We start from the raw sequence: 21,742 nt of genomic DNA on the forward strand, positions 1-21,742 counted from the left end.
AATAAACCAATGTAATACGGGTAGTAAGTATTTTATTGCGATCAAAGTATTTGCACGGTACTTGTACGGTATTTTATTATTTTTATCATTACATTCAGGCGATTTTATATAATATTATATTAGGACATTTTGCCATGGCGTGCATAATGGTTAACACAAGACAAGGTACGATATTTTTTTTCATTTAATATCACGTGATTCATATTTTTGGCATCAACGACGAGGTAATTAGCCAATACATATTACACGTTCGTATTAGGTACTTACAAAATACAATAACGTAGGTAAAATGCGTAATTATCAATGAACAATATTGAAAAAAAAACTTTTGTAAATTCCCTGGATAATTTATTAAATACATAATTGTTTGTATTTATATATAAGTCGGTATATAAATTGCTAGATTAATAATAAAATAAACTGGTTTTTATATAAGATTAAACGTGCATTAATTCACTCAAGATTTTACTATTCAGATACTTTATGATGCCACATTATATAAATATAATTTAATTTTTAATTTTTAATTCTTATCTTCTAATTTTAATTTTTCTTATTAAATTGTGTTTTTAAAGTTGTTTAACGAATGAAATTCATATAGTATTAAAACTTACAATTCACATGAAGTTTTAATAGTTTTATAAACAAATTTCAATTAGTTTGAGCTTATTTATTTTTAAATCCCCTTATTATAAATTTATAAGTATAACAAGATCTTCAAAATACTTCAGTTATTCAGGAAATGTTTTAATTTATTTTGCTTTTAAAATAACTTTGTACGATGTCTTGTTTTATTAATAATGTTTAACGTTGTCTGGTTTTGCATTGTTATTCCTGCCAATTTAGTAAAACAACTTTTATTTGTATGGCCGTCTTTGGTTTTTGTATTTGTAAATAATGAAATCTAAAATAATTGTGATACAGGTGTAGTCTTGGTGAAATCATGGACACGGCTATTTCTTGTTTGTGTTGTGATATAACTTATTATTAAATCAATGAAAAATCACCAACTTTTAAAGGACTCACAATGGAGTTCGGCTTAACTCACTTTTGATTTAATTTTCAAATATCTTCTACAATTATCTGTAGTCTATTCCCTGAAGCGTATAGAAATGCTTGGTAAAACCAAAAAAAAAAAATACGATTTTCAAAGTTGGTACCTACTTACATATATTATTATTATAGGTACTGAACAAATAAGATTTCTTATCACTATGGGTTATTGTACATAAAGATAACGAGAATATTTTAATTATTGATGTTGAATTTCTCAATATTTTTTCAGAACCTTAAAACAAAACGACGTGTGTACATAATATTGTAACTTAGTTTTGCACTATTAACTCGATATAAAAATCTATGAACAATGATAGTCACAGATATTATTCATGTATAGGTATTAGAAATATAAAATCTTTTCGAACTTTTACCTGTTAAATCACGGTTTGTTAATGCTATAACTAATTTTTAGTATTTTATAGGAGCACTACAATACTAGCTACATGTATTTTGAATTATTAATTTAGATCGATCCATTTTTTTTTTTCAATAAATTTATTACGCTTTAGATAATATTTGCGTATTTATAATATATACATGAGCGTCCTCAATTAAAAGTTTATCTTTACTGTTAAATAATAATATGAACACGTGAGTGTTGTGGCTCTACCTTTTTCACTACGTGCGCATTGTAATCAATAATTTGATATAATATTATGAAAAAAAAAAATACAATCATAAAAATATTTCAGCCATATAAATTCCAACCAAAAAAATATTCAGTTACGTTAATTTGTATAACTTTATAATTCACTATAATTCTATAATATGATTGATATCAATTGTATGCTTAAAATATATGAAATGCATATACAATAATTATGTCGAGTGTACTCTATGGTACGCTAGGGGCTAGTTATAACTTCAAAATTAAAAACAAATCGTCTCGTTTTTAATCAATTTATTTAATGAAAATCGGCATTGTACGTTTTCAAACTGATAAGCAATGATTGTGTTGTCCACCATGATTACTATACATCTACTGTTCTTGCCGCCCAAACTATATTTATTGCAAACCGTGATGTACATATCTATTTGAATGCAATATATTACCTTTATTTATTTTATACGCCTACTGTGGTGAGACACCTGACCAATATATTATGGGAACATGAGCTATCGAACACAGTCGGTCAGCTACCCAGGTGAATCATTCGCTCAAACGCTGTGATGGTTACACATTGGAAGATGTACGAAAGAAGCTACACTCTCCGGATAGCTGTACATGTGGGTGTACCAGTAAAATCGTACCCCGAAATATTACCCTGCGGGGAGGGTAAGATTTTCCTATTACACGCCGCTCCCTTCAATAACATACACAAACTGGCCCAATCGGATATGAATTATTCTTTATGAAGACGAAAATAACACCAATATATTATTATGAACCTATGAAATTCCCGTGAATTTGCTTCTTGAGAACGGGAATAAGAATATTGGGATAAATTCATCGGAACAAACACTTTCATTTTGAAATATACATATTATTACGCTTAATACATTTTTGGATAATTTAGTACCTATTTTAAATATTTGCACCTATTGTATACAAACTTTTTTTAGATTTTAATGTACGTTTAATGTTTGATGATTTAATGTACGTAGTTTATGTTGTTTAGTTAATTTTTTAACATTTGTAGTGAATTTTATACTGCATTTTTAAGGTATTTAATGCATTTAATTCATAGCCCTACGTATAACTAACTAACCCCTAAGTCCGAATTTTTTTTCTCGTCACTTAAGAAAAATAAATTAAGTAGGTACCAACCAACGAGTGTAAATACCCGGGGATTGTGTTTGGTGACAGATTAAAACAATGCAAATTCGTGTTTCGTTATAAATAATTCACATTATTGATAATAAATAAATTATACAATGTACAGTTTATTAGTTTTCGTTTGTACTTTTTTATAATAAATTATAGTATGTATAGTGTGTATTATAGTAATATAATATAGCTTAATTACTACACACGCATTTCACTCATAACGTTGTACTATTACAAAACTATATTAAATTAAGTACCTCTGAAAAATGAGTCGACTTTTTTATACTTGACTTAAAATAATGTATAATTGTATACTATTCACGTGCTGCTCGTTTAAACATTTACCTTGCGTGTTGAATGGGCATCGACGTATTGTTATACGCCGAACTGTTTCGTATTAAAATAACAACGATTATTATAACGGTTTTATAATAATTGTTTTGTCCAATTCTAGAAATATTATATCTTAATTTGCTTGGTTTTTTGTCACTCAAACAAATTAGCTTTGAATCAGGAACTTTATATAATATGCGCGTTAAAACGGGTCCTTCTTATAGTTAAACAACTAAGAATTTTTTAATACCAGTATATTTTGTACAATAGGAATAAACATATTATGAAAGTTATTATTCAGAAAAGTTAAGAGTTACGTTTCGTAATAATAACAGGTAAAGGAAAAAATATTTTATTTGTACAAAATGTATGTTGACAACAATACACAACCTTTTTTTAAATTTTTTATTAGGTTTTTTAAGGCTTCGACGACTGAGGTCTTTAGCCTGTAAAGTTGGTAGGGTTGGGACAGTTGGTACGGTCGGTTAGGAACACGTGTATGTGTGGCAAGGTATTTGCGCAATACGAACCCGCGGGTCACCCATCCGAGAACTAGTGGCAGAGGCCGTTGCTTACTCTCAATCACGTCGCATGATTGATTTCAGCTACTGCGCCGCGCCGAGCCACGCAATAATTTTGTATTTTAAACGTTTGATTTTTTTCTTTCTTGTGTGAAATTACAATAAATTTCACAAATGTCTTAATCATTATTAAATTGTTGTACTACGTTGTTGTGATTAATATTTGAATATTAACAGTTTGGAACCAAAATGAAAACAATAAATTAAGTACTTATATAGCATAAAATATATGACAGTTATTAAGCACCCCTATCAAACGTATAGATTTTAGTATTACAAATTACGATGGACATCAAAAGTAATCCGATAGAACAATATTCATTAACGTAATTTTACAATTTAATACGCCAAGTTCTATGTATTAATTGCTCATAGACACTTAAGATGTACGTTCCAAATAGTGGGATCTTAAAAGGATTTCGAAAAAATAAAAGTAGTAGTCTCGTAAAGAGGTGAGCAAAAATATTATAATTTCCTATCAACAATTTCGTAGTAATTAGAATATTTGTATACATCTTCATTATACATTCTTGTTTGTTCCAAAGTTTTGATATCATTGTATAATAAAACATATTTATATAATAATATATCTACAGACATAAAATAAAATAAAATGTTTGAGTCTGTATCTGTTGAATATCATTCATTCTAAGAATATATTTTTTGAAATGTCAATATTTATTTAGTACCCATAGGTACATAATATTATGTAGAAAATAATATATTATTAAAGAGTCACAATACTTACTTTTTAACAAAAAGAAAGAAGGAGCAATGTAGTTAAAAGTAATATACTACCTTAATATTAATGTAAATATAATTTTCATTTTAAATATTCTAGTCGTTCAAAATGTATGAACAATACAATATTGATGGTCTTGCATTGTATTCAACCATCGATCAATAGAATTCTTATGAAGGAACAGCATGGCTTTCGCCCTGGTCGTTCCACCATTACCTGAAATGTAGTCTTTAACAACTATGTAAACCAATTTTTTAATTCGAAAACACGAGTAGATGCCATTTACACTGATTTCAATAAGATATTTGATTCAGTTGATCACAATGTCCTAATCCAGGTCCTCGATGTATCTGGAATTGGTGAACCTCTCCTATCCTGGTTACTGTATATTGAAGGGAATTTTAGAAGGCACGTATAATCCTAATATGCACCTCAATATGTGTGAACGAACACCACTTGGTATAACATATATAGCTATGATGTTGAATCCAATGAAAAAACTTTGAATCATATTACAAAGAGTTTTTTCGGTATTTAGCGTTCCAAAAAAAAGTTTCCGAAAACTCCAATTCAATTTAAACAATTTGTGTAAGTATAGCAAAAATATTCAAATTAAATTTTTTATTCTGAGAAATCGTATAGAGTTGATTTTTAGATTCTGAGCGTATCGATTAATACAGGTATTGATTTTCCAATTATGTGTGTGTGTGTGTGTGTGTGTGTGTGTGTGTGTGTGTGTGTGTGTGTGTGTGTGTTTGTGTGTGTGATACATTATATAAAGTAGAAATTCTTAAAGAAAAAATAAAATAAATATTAAGTAATATAAGAATTTTTTAATCAAAACCAATTTATGAGAAAATCCCTTTTCTTTTTGGTTCAACCCAGAGAACATAGATACTTGACATTTTTACAGAATGCTGAATGTTTATATTATCGTTGTCTACATATTATGGTATTATTTTCAAAATATTTTGACTCTTTTTGAGCTATTTATAGAAATTGGACATTAATTTTGATTTTGTTTTTCTATAATTATTTATTAAACAATTTTAATTGGTCAACAAGTTTGAAAATGTAATATAATATTCCTCATACGTTCTTGTTGTATCTATTTGATAATATTTATGATATACTGGTCATGACTTTTTTTTTTATAAACAAAATTAGTCAAAATCACGAAAATTTGCAAATTATTCTGTAGTTAAAAATGTATTGTGTTAATGTTTATGGCTGAAGATTGAAAGTTTATCACTAGGTTCCTCATAGGTAGAATGTTCATATTGGAACCAAACAATTTAAAAATATTAGTAGAGCGGTTACCTACTCCCCCCCCCCCTCTCATATTTTATTGTCCACCAATAAATTCTGTTGATTATAATATTCTCTCGAGTTTGTCAACGTATAATGTATTGCTCATAATATTTAGCATAAATATTTATTATCATGTAAAATTGCATTCATAAATATTACACATTATTTTGTGTACCAACCTACAATATTGTAAAACATGTATCATGTTCATAGTAAAGAGTGAAGAGTGAAGGTTATGCTTAGAAAATGTTTTGCGGAAGTGATAAGTTTATAGGTATATTGAACTTTGGGTAGTATATCATTAATAACGATGAGGTTTTTCCCAAAATAATGAATTAGTTGTTTATTTCATATTATGCATCAGGAATCGTTGTAGAATAATATACTGAGCAATTAATTTTGCTTATTAAATTATGTGATGATACATTGAATAAAAATTCTTATTATTTTGTATTAGGTATATTGCTAAGCCAAAAAGTCAAGTTGTAAAAAAGGAACACACTTTGCAATCAGGCGCATCGATTATTTTGATCAATAGAGGAGAAAATAACAAGGTTTAAATTCATATTATTTATGACAAGTATATGAGCTGTTAGGTATATACTTATATTTGTCAGATACTTGATTTAGTTACAAATAAACACCGTGATATACCGAACGGTGAAGTGTCGATGGCAGTTGGATGACATGGATTAATTTGGAAAAAAAAATATTTATTAAATTTACTCACGTTGTGGAAGACTTGTGGTTGGAGCTATCGAATATGTTTTGGTACCGTTTAAATGGGGGTGAGACGTTATCTCAAAGTGGTTGAATCATTATTTTAACATATTATAATATTCATGTTCATATACGTCAATAATCAGAATATTGAATAAATTATATTAATTTTTTTTTTTTTACTTTCTTGAAACATTTTTACAATATCAATAAATTTACAACGCTCGCGAGATTTCAGCCGAAGAGTAAATAAACACTGGAGTTGGTTTGCCAAACATAAAAGTAAACCACTTATACTCTCCGCAAACATTTTTTTTTTTCCAGAACTCCGAATTCAAAACCATAAACTCATAGAATTTGTTATTATTGTTCATTAAATAACCGTTAAAGACTGTACCACATCAAATATAATAATAATAATAATATGTGCGTGTACGAGAGCGCAAAATATATGTTATGTAATATTATTGTTGGCGTTTTGACTTTGACAACGAGCCGCGCACAGTTAATTGCGTTATAAGTATATTTCGCACTGGCAGCTGTATATAATATTTATATGATTTATAATACGATAATACGAATGTCGAGTTTATGGAGGTCTCTGTACTGTTCGCTAGTGCGGTATAGGTGGAATCGCACAAAGCCATTCTTCCGGGACACAGAGCGATTCTATTGGGTCTGCGCAAAGGCATTCGGAAAATATTACTATAAATGTTATCAAGGCACCGTTGTAGTGAGGGCATTTCAGTATTTGCACAAAGAATCGCAAGTAAACAATACCTCCGTAGTATTTTTTTGTGCATGTATAGAGTGTGATGATTCACCGAGCATGATCGTCGTAATGTTTTTCTTCGGTAATGATTATAATATCCGAATTCTAATTTTGGATTCGGAACAAAGCAATGGATGTATTGATTTTGAAATTTTATGTTTTTTTTCGGTAGTCTATCATCACCTTCGAGGCAAATGCTCTGATTTTCACTCGATTTTCACTAAAAAAAAAAAAAAATAGAGAAAAACAGGAATTTATACGCAAAACCAGTACATATATTGGACTAAATCGATTTTGTAATATTTTTTTGGTACAACTCAAATACGTATAACCTTAGAAGTTTGAAACTATCGTCAAATGTTTATATTAGAACTTTCTACTCATGATAAAATATTCAAAATAAATCATTGTACAATCAATATATACATCGCTCCGCTCAGAATTTGAAAATGTGTTGAGAAAAAACCACTCAGTTTAATGTATATTCTAATATTTTATTCCAAAAGACATACCTGCTTAAAAAAACTAACAACCAATATAAAAACGAATATTATAGGTTATTTTATAAATTAAATGAATTAAATTATATGATGGACTTGGTTGAAAATAGATTAAAAAAAATTTAATTATATTGAGGTGGGTAATTATTTTTTTTTAAATTCATATATATATTACCTATATTATCCAGTGATAAGTTACAATAAAATTACATTAATATTATCTAGTTATTATAAAAACGAAATTTAACAAAAAAGATGGTCTACAGCCGATTTAAAAATAAATGGCAAAACAAAATATTTAATGTTTAAAAATAAACACTACATTAAACGAAATAAAAGGAACAACAGAAATATAGAACGACTCAATGTCTCATGAAAGAGAGCCACAAAGAACATATTATCATAAATGCGATCTAAGCGGAGGAGCAGTGGGCGGAGTACGAGCGTGTCGACTTAATAGGTATATTATTTATTATCAAAATATTTTTTTGTTTTTTACACGAAAAATTGATATGGTAGAACCTCCCATAGTCATAAACACTTCACACATGCCCCCCATCTCATGAAAGAGGGTCACAAAGAACATATTATCATAAATGTGGATATCCAACCTCGACCAAACACATCATTACAGAATGTAGAGACACGCAAGAGGCCCGACAAAAATACAACATACCTGACGCACTGGGCCCCGACGAAGAATCCATCAACAATATATCATTATATTTCATGAAAAATATTAAATTGTAGTTTAAATTGTTTGAGTACTTATGTAAAACAAACCAACGATCCCGTCACTGAGGCTTTCTCCTTCTATGGAAAAAAACAATTTACAACACGTCTTTTAACAACAATAAATAACTTTGAAAATAAAATAAAATGTTTAACTATAAATTTATCGAAGGAGCCTACAATATTATACAGGTGAAACATAAAATGTGTTGATGATTATTATATTTTGCATAGGTTCTCAACTTTTCACTCATCAGTGACGATGACAAAACTACTTATTATATTTCAATTTTTTAAGGTGGGATAACCAACTCCGTGGCCAATACTTCACTTCTTTAACTCATAATACACTGTAGTCCTGCAATCTAGAAATGCCCCTTCGGAGAAAATTCGTCGCATGACACGAAACTCTAATATAATGTCATTATGTAAAGCGCCGAGTGTCACCGAGTCGTACCCGCCACTGTGTTCGGTACGGTCTAAGCGGAGCAGTGGGCGGAGTGCGATCGTGTCGTATAACCGAACCAACTATACCACTTAATAGGTATATTATTTATTATCACAATATTTTTTTTTGCTTTTTACACGAAAAATTGATATGGCAGAACCTCCCCTCTCGATCATTTGGTTAATTTACCGGTTACGCGCGTGCATCATTACGATCTCGATTACAGCCCGTGACGCGATGAAATAATATAATAATATTTAAATATCACGGTCGAGCGGGGTAAAACAAAAACGAAAAAAAATCATCTATCGCGCATGATGTTCGGTCTAATAATATACCGCCGACGTCGAGCAGCAGACACGAACTCATTTCATTCGTGAAAACGACAGCTCAGCGATGGCATAAAATGTATGGTGCTCCTCGTCCGTACGCCCCCGCCACCACTTGTGCGTAGATTATATTATAGTTTTTTTTTTTTACAACTCCGTCCGAGGCTTTTAAAATTTTTTTTTGTTTTGCATTTCACCACGTCCAGTTTATTCAAAACCGTGCTGACATCTGACGAGTTGGTGTTTCTGAATGTAATGAATATATTTTGTAGTGTTTGAGTATTTGGCGTACCTAATCGAAATCAGGAACACCGTTAATAATAATAATAATAATAATAATCACCAATGCAACGAATTCTGCTTTCAACGATCGAACCAAACTCAAATAGACATTTCATGATAAATATTATTCTACGTTACTCAAAAAACCTCAAACTTATTATAGGTACCTGATAAAATATAACAAATTATAAAATGTATTTAATTTAATTATGCATGAATATAATATGATGTAGGTAACTGGCTATAAGTATCTACCCACCAACCGATATTTTACGTGGCCTTATAATTTGTAATGTAACATAACATAAAGAAAAAAATAATAATATTATATAGACTAAACGGCTTTACAATATTATTGGCTTGTCATTTGTACCTACCTTTATTATTGTTTTTATAACAATTAATATAATATATTAGAGATAACACTGTACCTAATTAAATGGAAAACTTATATTTTTAAATGACAAGTTGAGAATATGTATTATTTTTATATTGCTATACCGTGTAAAATATTCTTGTTTTCTCAACCGTATACCTCAGTCTTTGTCTTCTGGATAGTTAAATTTAAAAGAATATAAATTAAGTACATATTACATACTGCCATACTTACAATTTTCAATGTTGGTAATTGTATTGAAATAATGCTATAGCAGGATTCGATAATAACACAACCATTGGATTTAAGTATTGTATCTTTAGAAATAGTAAACATTATATTATTATTACTAGGCAAGTTTTAATAATTATTATCAATATAAGCTATTGACATTTGGACAATAAGATATTCTCAGTTGACGAAATATACTTATTATATTTTATGAATAAATAATAACGAAAATAAATCCTAAATCCACCATAACATTGATTTAGTTTTTCTTTTCATTGTTATTTAATAATAAATTGAATTTGAATTATGAATTTAGTCGTTCAACTTTCGAACCAATAAGTATAGTTAAGTATTACTTCGGTATGTCAAATGTTTCTGATTTTTGAATCGTAATAAGCCCCCTACCCTTCCGATTTTGGTTCTGCCAGGACTCACCCGTAATAGCCAATAGGTAGTAATAATAATATTTTCATCAGAACTCGAGATTCACTCTAAAAATCTAAACACGTAAGAACTAAGATTGTAAATGTAATTTTATGTGCACGGAAAATGACCTTTATTATAAAGAATAAAAGTATATAAATACTCATGCATATTCGTTTGTACATTTAATACAATTAGTTTATAAAAATAAGTTAGTTGTATGAATAAATAATAAGTGATATCGCAATCTAAATATACATATATCATGTAAATTTTTATCATAGCTTTTTTCCCGTATATTCTAATGGGTTAGGTAGCTGAATATGTTCGTGTAAGGACATTTATTTACATAATTAATATGCCACATATAGGTTTGTTTAGTTTCGAACGAATTAAATTAAATATATGGTAATTTAAATTTGGGTTGCTGGTAATTTCAATATTAATAAAAGAAACATGATGCCGTTATAATTATTATTATTATGATACAAAAAATTATAATACACAAGGTACCATAATCAGTACTATACTATAAGGTTATGATATTGAAAAATTGAGAAATCACTCTCATAATAAAATTGTCTTCTTCACTGGGCCCCCCCCAGAGTTTAAGATCTGGTAAATGGTCTTACATGTATAGTTACATACCTACCTGGCTGTCTATTTCTGTATTTCGTTTGTTTGAGCCGCGATATTATGATGTAGCTACAACGCCGTGTCACTGAATAAAATATAATCTACTGTATGTAAGTATAAACACTGTGATAAGTGATAACCACCACATGAATTCAGCAGTTATATCAATTGACTTCAAATTGTTGTTACACATTATGTTATTGACTAAATATTGTTTTATTCGTATCCAAAAATAATTAAAAGTCACATAGGTACGTTGCAAATATAGTATAAGTTACACTTATGCACTACAAATTGAAATTCACAATGAAATTACCTACTAAACAATTAACAAAATTATGTAGTCTTGTAAAATAACAGCACCGACAAATTTTTGATTTTTAAAAGTGCATCCTAAAGCTATTGTTCCCTAATACCTACTGTAAATTATTATAAATTAAATATCTATACTCGTATTGTCACATTATGTGCGCGCATTGGAAGTGCAGAGTGAAGTACTTAATTTTCGCATCCAGTATAATATGATGTAAATAATTGTTAAACATTCCTAAATTTTAATTCAAAATTAAAGCTTTTATTATAAAATGTTTTATACTTGCAAACATTTCAATGCAAATGCACACAAACGCACAACGCACATAATTTTTTCAAATTGAGTGTTTTATTTTTTATTCATTTTTGAACGATTATTATCTACCTATGAAAAAAAATTACAATCTAATTTGTTTTTCACTTTACATTTAAATAATACGTATTGTATTCGATCAAAATATTTGTGATATCTAATTGAAATGCGTAATTTAATAGATAGTAATTGTTTCTCGTGCATTTTTCAATATTCCAGGCCGTGCCCGCCAATCACGTTTTCGGAAAATATATTATAATTTCGTCGCTCAATATTCCAATTGAGATTTTATCCAATTATGAAAACTATTAATAGATTATTATTTTATCCATTGCTAAACTAAATATTGAATCACTTGGTATTTTCTATATTATTATAACTAACAAAATTTGTTTATTACATCACATAAAATAATATTAGATTTTATTGTGTGTAATTTAGGTTAGCTCAATAAAATTATTTTGAATTATCTTCTTGAATATATGGAACGACAATTCATATAATATTTTATCGTATTTGGTACAGTACATTGTCAAAGCTGTATAATATTATTATTAGGTTCACTTAGACCATTACATATTACGTACATATATATTCTTCACTCCAAATTTATTATTTCTTTATATCATTAATTTCTAATAATCTTAGACCAACTAAAATATTAACACCAGCTATAATTCACAACTACGAAGTCAATACGATCATTTTGAATTGGATTAAGTTCTTATAACCTTACGGAAGAGGCCTCTTGGGATGTAAGGCATGCAATTTATTAAAATTTTTGTATTTTTGAGAAGGAAGCTCAAAACTAATATGATTATCAAATTAATAATTATTCATATCTAGTGACTTTATAAATATTTTGATTTAACTAGAGAGAGAGAGAGAGAGAGAGACTATATTCTAAAAATCATATTACGACCATGTATTATAAACAATTAATTAAAATGTTTTATTTATTTATTTTTATCTAGGCATATTAGTTTTATTAATATAAATATATAGATCCTTTATTTTAATATTTGTTTTCTATTTTCAAGTATCTTAAAAGAAAAATCTGGCAATAAAAAATTATTATTGAGGATAGATAAGCAGTACAATACGAAATAATAATATTATCTTTAGGTTTCAAAAAACTTTTTCACTTTTACTACTATTCATAAAATGAAAATAAATAAGTTTAAAATATGTACACATTTTAAATAATACTAAGTTTTTCAATACTAACCGTTTGTAACTTTGTAGCTTCTACGGAAGATTGGATAAAACACATTTTTTAAATGAAATTAAAAAAGAACATCAATTGATAATGAGATGGTTTAACTGTTTAACATATTACAGTCTAAACATTTTAAAATATTTGTCCTCACAATATAGTGACTATGTCTTGTGAGCTATTCTGATAAAAAAAAAAGTTACTTAAACAAAATATTTTTTTTGCATTGCTATTCAACTCAATCGTTTATTGTAAAAACCATGAACAATATTAACGGAATAATAATTAATTAGATTGAATCATAAAACTTTGAGATAGGTATATATAATTTATTTTTTTAATGAACCTATTATGAAATTATTAATATGTAGTGAAGTATAATTAGAAAATATTGAATGAAATTAGAAAAATCCTTGAATTCTTTACAAAAAATATGTTCTGAATGATTTGAGAAACATAATATTTGCTTAATCATTTTTTCCTGATATTTTCTATAAACGCTTTGTCGGATATAAGGTGTGTTTAAAACTTTCATGAGGCACTTTTATAAATCGGAAATCAAATCATAATGAACTTTGAAATAGTATTTCAAGGATTTTCTGAATAGTTTCTTTAAGTTGAAGAAAAATCTTGAAAAAATAATTTTGAAGAAGCGATAGCTGCTCTGTACAAAATATTTTTTTTTGGGCAACAATTTAAAATTAGTTTTTAATGTAATATTATTACACTGAACCATATAACTATATAAGTACCTACATTCCTAAGATGTAGGTTTAAGTAATACCTGGTTATATATAATTTACCATTTTTCCGACTTCTGGTTATTTCATAAATTTCTTATTGTTGTCTGTAATATTAAAATATGCCTGTAGCCTGTAGGACGTAGGTACAAAATATAATATTATGGAGTATAGTATAAATTGAAAAAAATGTACACGATATATTTTATGCAATTTTTATTTTTGGGCAACTTTTATACGGTGTGTAATGTTGGGGAGTTAAGAATTGAATACCTAACTGTGCCTTCAGTTTCAAATTGTATAACAAATTTCAAATATCTTGGACACCTGTAAAATGTAACTTCTATTAAATGTAGGCTCCTACATAATATATTTTATAATAATACACTATATATACAGAGAAGTTTTACGGGATATGAGTGGTTGCGGTTATCTAGATTGATCCCCCGTGTGACAACACATTTTTTTAACAATGATGTTCAATTATAATTGGTGTTTTGCCCCCACTTTTTTAACCGTGAACTTGAGAATGAATCTCTTTCATATCTACCCCAACAACTTCGTTTAATGTATGTAATTGGTGTTTGTATTATAAAACAATATGTGACTGTTATAAAAATCCACTTCAACCGTTTTGAAAAATTCCAAATAATATGCATAATATTATGATATTATATCATGACGACACACGGACGAAAAATGACGTCTTGTTGGATATAGTGTGCAGGAGGTCCCGCGAGCGTTGAGCAAAAACTGTAAACAATTCTTCAGGTTGAAACGATTTGATTAAGTAAAGTGCACGTAGCGAATCTCGGAAAAGTTAAACCCGGGTTTGGATATTTAGTGCTATCTACAGCTATCGTATAATAACATTATACGCGTTTGTACACGGAAAACGTATACACTTTTCATTCACTGACTACTTCAAAAACTCGCAGCAAGACGACTGCCATTTTTTTCGGCACAGTTATTATTGATGCGTGAAAGAAATGCCAATGTTTTTCCTATATTCGCATGCTCGGTATGGAACATCGAAAAGGAAATAACAATAAGAACAGACGCTACGGCGCCGCTATAAAATTTTCTAACGACTAGCCGCCTCAACGGACGGACGCATCAAGCGAGACCGGATGGAAGGGATAGCAGGGCATTTTTTACCATTATTTTATTTTATTTGATATTTTTTTTTTTTTTTTTATTCATATATAATATACATTCGAATGAAAATTGTTATTATTATTTAAGGGTGTGCCCGGTCGATGCCGATTTGGCCGGGAATCAAATGAAACGGACCGGGTGAACTGCGTGTGGTGGCGTCGAATGAATGGGGCGATAAATAATATCCGCGCAATATCAGCCCCCGGTGGAGTATGAATAATTGTAAGTTGCACATCATGTGCATGAGCGATTGGGTCGAAAAGAAAGGCGAAGGGTGGCGAACCACAACTACTGTACTATATACACGCCGTGGATGTGTCAAAATATGAGCAATGTGCATCGCCACTAGCTGTAGACAGAACAAAATATTATGTTGGTAAAACTCCCCGTCCGATTCAAAGACACCGACAAACAAATAATATAGCGATAATAGTCAAATATTTACTATGAGGCGAAAACATTATATCATTGTCCAATAGTTAATACATAGGTAATAGATTATAATCCGTCGTATAATAGTGGCTTGTTATGACGTGATTAAGTATTTATATACGATATTGTTATTATACCAACCAACTGTTGTTTCGTCATAATAATAATATATCGTTCTAATATTATAACGTAATTTAACGAGAAACCAATTTTATACCAGAAACACCAACAACTAAGTCCTTGCCCTTTTGTCATAAAAAATTATTTATAGTTGCCTTAATGTTTTTTTTTCTCATAGCTGCTGTTTTATCATTTTGGATTTATTTAAATTTTTTTTTTTCACAAATGACGTCTTACTATTATTATGGGCACACACGCATTGCCTCCCATCTGACCCTCGAATTACCTCCAGTAAATTTTTATTTTTAAATGGACTCCCGATTTCAAAAATATCATTCACTTGAATTGCCTGCCATTTTATCTAGTGACCATCTGTATTGGAATCTCCTCCGATAGCTATAATTGTTAATTGATTTCTAGTTTAAATCAAATCGTTAATTTTTTTTAAATTAAAAACAAATATGAGCACATATATATATGACAGCAAATATAGAAGGATATTATAGGGCATATGTCTAACCTTAAATCATGGGAAATCTTAATAAATTAAATAAATTCAGTACCTAATAAGTCAATGTCGATTGATCTAATGACAATAATTAAGGTTAACCAATAATTATAAATATTTTAGTAAATATATTAAGACGGCATATAGTAATAAAAAAATAAACAATAAATAAAATATCATTATGTTTAACTATCAAAAATTGAAGTTAGTTTTGTTGTATCATTTAATGTTTCTGTGCTTAAATTTATTTGCCAATACTTTGAAATATTTAAATTTTGGTAGCGCAAGTGAAACTGATTATGTTTAACTGGTAATTTTCAATACGATATTCAACTAATATTTAACTGATTATCAGTTATCAACAATATTATTGCATTCAGTAAATTAATCTTTCTGGAAAATAATGTATGTCTTAAAAATAATATTTCTGAACATTACAGACATTTATAAAATAATCGGTAGTATACGTATAAGTGTACACACAACTATCAATATATTAATTTATAGTCTAGGTATGCTAAAGGAGTTAATTCGAGCAGACCGTTTGGGTGTACTCAAATTGCCTCCAAAAACACTCGGAGGCAATTAAAGTGAAATGAGGTCACCTACCTATATTTGGGAATTCGAGATCCATCTATTATTATAATTAATGTGATGGGAGAAGCTATAAGAACATAATGATTCAATTGCATATAGTTTAAAAATAAAAATAATATTTAAATTGCCCACCAAGGTATATAATATTATATTTATTTGTGTTTATGTGTCGTGTGTCTTTAAATAGTATTTTTGAATAACTCTATTGAAGGTTAAAAAAAATAAACACATAAGAGTTCATTTTTTAAAACATTATTTGTTTAGTTAACAAAAGTTAATTTCAATAACCATTTTTAAATCTAGATTAGATAAAGTCATGTAACTAATTGAATTTCTTTATGTTCAGTTTACCAAACTTTAAACTATTTAAACTAGAATAAACTTTAAAATATTATATTATAAACTGATAATAAACTCGAAATAATAACATATTTTATATTAGTATTGTGAACAACTTTCAGCCAAAACTTCTTCTTTTTTTGTCGTATTAATATACATATAATTTTAATTGTAGAGATTTAGTATGTCATTGTAATTGTGTTAAGATTATATTTTATGTAGTACAATTGTGTTGGTATAAACATTGTATAAGGTATGTCACAGTGGCTCTGTCTATTGAACGATCACGAAATCTTCGAAATCCAGGTCCATTTACGTTGGAGATAATATTATTACTATCGTTGTTATCTCCGATTATCTGATGAAAAACCACAGAATAAATTAAGTATAATAAAATAAATATAATTTATTTTGTGGGGAAACTAAATAGAAAAAAAACTTCATATTTATCTCGGACGGCTGAAGAGATTATGTTGCTACTTTCTTGTCAAATCAAATTTACATAAACCAAATAGAGCACATTTGGACAGGGATATAATAGATTTATTTAGACATGTCAAATTTTAATACCCGCCTTCCGGTGGCCCACACATACTACTGCTCTGCGTACCAACCCAAATATTATAATATTATTGTTGATCCGTTGAGTCCATTTCAACGCTACAAATAATCAGCTGATGGATGTAATAGGGTTAATTAATACATTATTATTATTATGTTCGGTTGATTCTATAATACTATTACAACAACAGCACTTAACTTGCGTATTTTCATACAATAGCGTGTACAGAAGTATCGACCTGAGACCTCAACCTTAGTCCGACTAATAATTTTTCAAAAACATAATATATAATTACGACGGAAATGAGGGTTGTACGCTGGAAAAAAAAGTATTGTCCTATATTCTGATTACTATTATAGTTTTATGGATAGTAAAAATTATCGTCTCACCTTGAATAAATGTATTAAGTCATTAAGAGGACCCACAAGTGATGTATGTCCGTCTAAGTGTCGAATGCACGTGTAAACATGGAAAATCTATGTTTATCTAACGGATGTTCTACGGCTTATTTATTGTTAATACTTTAACGAATTCGATAGTATTATGGAAATGCCTATTTTCCTCTGTATAAATAAACTGCGATACGAATCGGAAACCCAGATTTTCCAATGTTACACTTGTGTTCAGAATAGAGACAACATCAGGGCATGACGTCCTCTTATAAGAGGATATCAGCGCACTATTTGTTTTGACCCCAGCGCGTCATAGCAAATTTACGTTTAGGTGAACCAACCCTGTGGTATTACTTTTAATATTAGAGCGAATTCACCTATATTATCAAACTTTAAATAAAAAAACATAACCTGTGTCCCTACGTTGGCTATTTTATGATATTAAATTTTTTATGTAAGTTACGAGCGTGTAAATCATTACAACAATATATAAAAATTCTTATAAATTCTACAAAAATTTAAATATTATAGAAACTCCAACATAGGGACACAGACAATATTCTTAGATTAAAGTTTGAAAATAGATGAATTCACTCTGATATTAAAAGTGACAACATAGGATTGGTTCTGCTAAACATGCATTTGGAATGTTACGCTTGGGTCAGAGAGTGAAAACCAATATTATGCTCTGACATCTTCTCAATATAATATATAATTATATAAATAGAAGAAAAATAAATAATTCTATTGTTTTAATCATAATATAGAACCGGGCATTTTAAAATGTCAACACATTTTATTAAAAAATCATTTAAAAGTGAAAAACTGAAATGTTGTTTTATTCATAAGATTCCAAATATTTTATTGATCTTGGACATGATATAAAGTTTCAATTCATTAGACATGTATAAGCATATCATGTATATCAAACATAATAGTACGTGTTCGATTTTAGTTACCTATTGAAAATGGAAAATAATTCATGGAGTTCCTGGGAATATTGTGTGACGAGTTCAACATTAAATGGATTATTCATATATAAAATTATCATGGATAACTCAACACTATCAAGTTATAAACGATAGAACCTTTACAGAGAGTTTATTTATTTATTTTTTATGGCTGTTATAAAAATGAACAATAATAAATATAAATGGTAACATATAGGTAAGTAAAAAAAAAACATAACAGATAAAAGTTAAAATGTTAAAACTAAAAATGAAAATAATTATGGACTATTGGGGAAAAGTTAGAGCAATACTAAATATATAGTTGTAACTCAAATTGTACCAATGCTCAATGCTCATATGCTATAATGCCCAATTCTTGCAATCTACTCCAATGAATTGGTATTTACCGCATGAATTTCTTCTATACCTTGACCAAACTTCCTTTTTGGGTTCCAAACTTCCTTTTTGGGTACTCCATCGCAATATGATTCATCGTTTGGTTGTTGTAACCACAGTCATACGCATGGTTGTCGTTTGAATCCCATTTGGACATAATGGTGCAGAACCAGCCATGTCCAGTTCGAATTATGTTAAGCATGGTCAATATGGCATACACCCCGTGATAAATCTATGCCTGACACACCCTTATTCGGGCACAAGACTGCTATATTTTGTGATATCTATAATTGTTGTCCAATTTAACGCCATTCCTTTGTGACATTAAAGTTTTATATTTCCAGCTTATTTGCTGTACTCCTGGTGGACGCTCATTTGTATAGTTATTATACAATATGTATATTAAGTACTTATAAGGAAAAACAAGACTTTTTTCGTTGATATTTTATTGTAAAATATATAATATTTTTTTTTAAATGGAAACCAGGATAGTATTACCTGGAATGGTATAAACTATAAACCTATTGATTTTGCATTAAAAGTCTTTAATTTTATCACTTGAGCATAGAAAATATGTTATGTAAAATGTATACAATACGGCCAAGCATTGGAAATTAACAAATCGGGAACAACACGCTTTGTTGAGAGAAACGCGATTAATTATTATCCAATCGATGGTATGACAAAACCATTTAAAATTATATATAAACGACTCCTACTAGGTGTGGAAAAACATTGACAATTAAATTATTAATGAAAACATACAGCGAATTCGGTCAAAAATCGAATACCACATAACATATTTAATGGGTATAGTGTACGCCGAATATCGGACACGGTCAAGCCATTACTTAGGTACCTATAATATATATTATTTATATGACCCGTGCATCGACCAGAAAGGCAACTGTTGTAATTGGTGGAACAACAGTAATTTCATTACATAGCCTTAATATGTAATAACATAATGTCTGCCGAAAAATCGAAATTCGAAGAACGAAAACTCACAACAATATCTTATACCGTATTTTAATTCATTAATTTTACAATAACCATTGACAGTGAAATCGATATTTGCAATATAATAATATGGTTGTGTGAAGTCTTATTGACAGGTCACAATTTAAAAATATATACATAATAATATGTATATTTGATGAAATTATTATTTGGCGAAATCGTCGCACAGCTATAATATTATATCGGTGTTGGTGTGGGAGGAGACTGTTGACAGTAATTATGTCCAACATCGATGAATGAATCACAAATGCCTACCACATTCATTTGCAAAATTGCAATGTTCATTAACATTGTACCCTGCATTCGGTCAGACAATCAGGTGATGAGTTGTAAAATATTTGTAATGACAATAAACTGACAGAATACGGAAATAAATTGATCGAATCGAGAATAACAAACGGCTAAATACGTCACTGTTATAATATTATTCCTATGTAACGGCATTACCGTAATATTGCCTAAAGTTGGCCACTGTGATCGACCACTAAACCCAATTTCTCTTGAATTTTAATTTACGTTCAAAATTGTGGCGCATCTTTTAATTTTCTTTCGTTTTCCTTATTTAATTTACTACACATATTGTTTTATGGACAGTTTTTTTATTTATTCTCACTTTTTAAAGGTAGCTAAACAATAAATTGTTCTAATTAGAAAAATATTCTTGCTAAGTTATTGTCGACGACTGTCCACCTAAACAAGTTGACTATATTTATTACAAAGCATTACAAAAAAAAAAAAAAAATCATAATAATAATAACAACAATGACGTCAATAGATTTTATTAAAAATAATCTCACAAAATAAAAGTTATATTACATTGTTTATAGCAGAAGAACTCGTTTCCTACAGTCGGTAATCACTGCGCTATTGCACGAGATAATATTATGAAGTCTGCGCCTCACGCCAAATTGTATGTATAGTTAGGTACACAGAAAGCGGTGGGATAAACGTAGTTCGTATGTGTCACCTTATCTCGACAACATGAATGGTGCTTACAGAATATAATGCAAATACCAACGACGATTTGATATCAAATCGTGCTATAGACTTCGAGAACATAATATTATTATTATCATAGTCGGTTGGACGCAAAATGAAAAAAAAAAACTATTATTGTATAGGTACCGGATTTTTCATGGAAAAATAAGTATAGTGCCAATTATCATTCTTGTCGAGATTCAGATATTTCAATAATACAATAAAAATCGAACGTGCAGACTTCAACAGTCCCACGTTGAACAGAAGATTCAAGTGCCGATAATAAGATTATGATAATTCAACAATCGTGTCGTTTGATGTGGGACACGATTGCGTTCTCCGATAGAACAATTGAATCAGTATTATTTCCTCTTCGTTATAGGTTGTGATAGATAAAAAAAAAACAGGTTTCAATAAAATTAAGCAAAAATAATTTTATGCGATTTAAACAGCTGCGATACTAAGA

The 21,742-nt window shown here is 29.0% G+C and overlaps 1 protein-coding gene across 2 annotated transcripts in view; it reads left to right on the forward strand.

The window, feature by feature from the left end:
- The window catches only part of LOC132953367 (uncharacterized), a 252,297-nt gene that overhangs the window by 24,143 nt on the left and 206,412 nt on the right, over positions 1-21,742 (forward strand). The window lies entirely within an intron of this gene.

Source organism: Metopolophium dirhodum, unplaced genomic scaffold (assembly GCF_019925205.1).
Source record: "Metopolophium dirhodum isolate CAU unplaced genomic scaffold, ASM1992520v1 scaffold2, whole genome shotgun sequence".
Lineage (NCBI taxonomy): Eukaryota > Metazoa > Arthropoda > Insecta > Hemiptera > Aphididae > Metopolophium > Metopolophium dirhodum.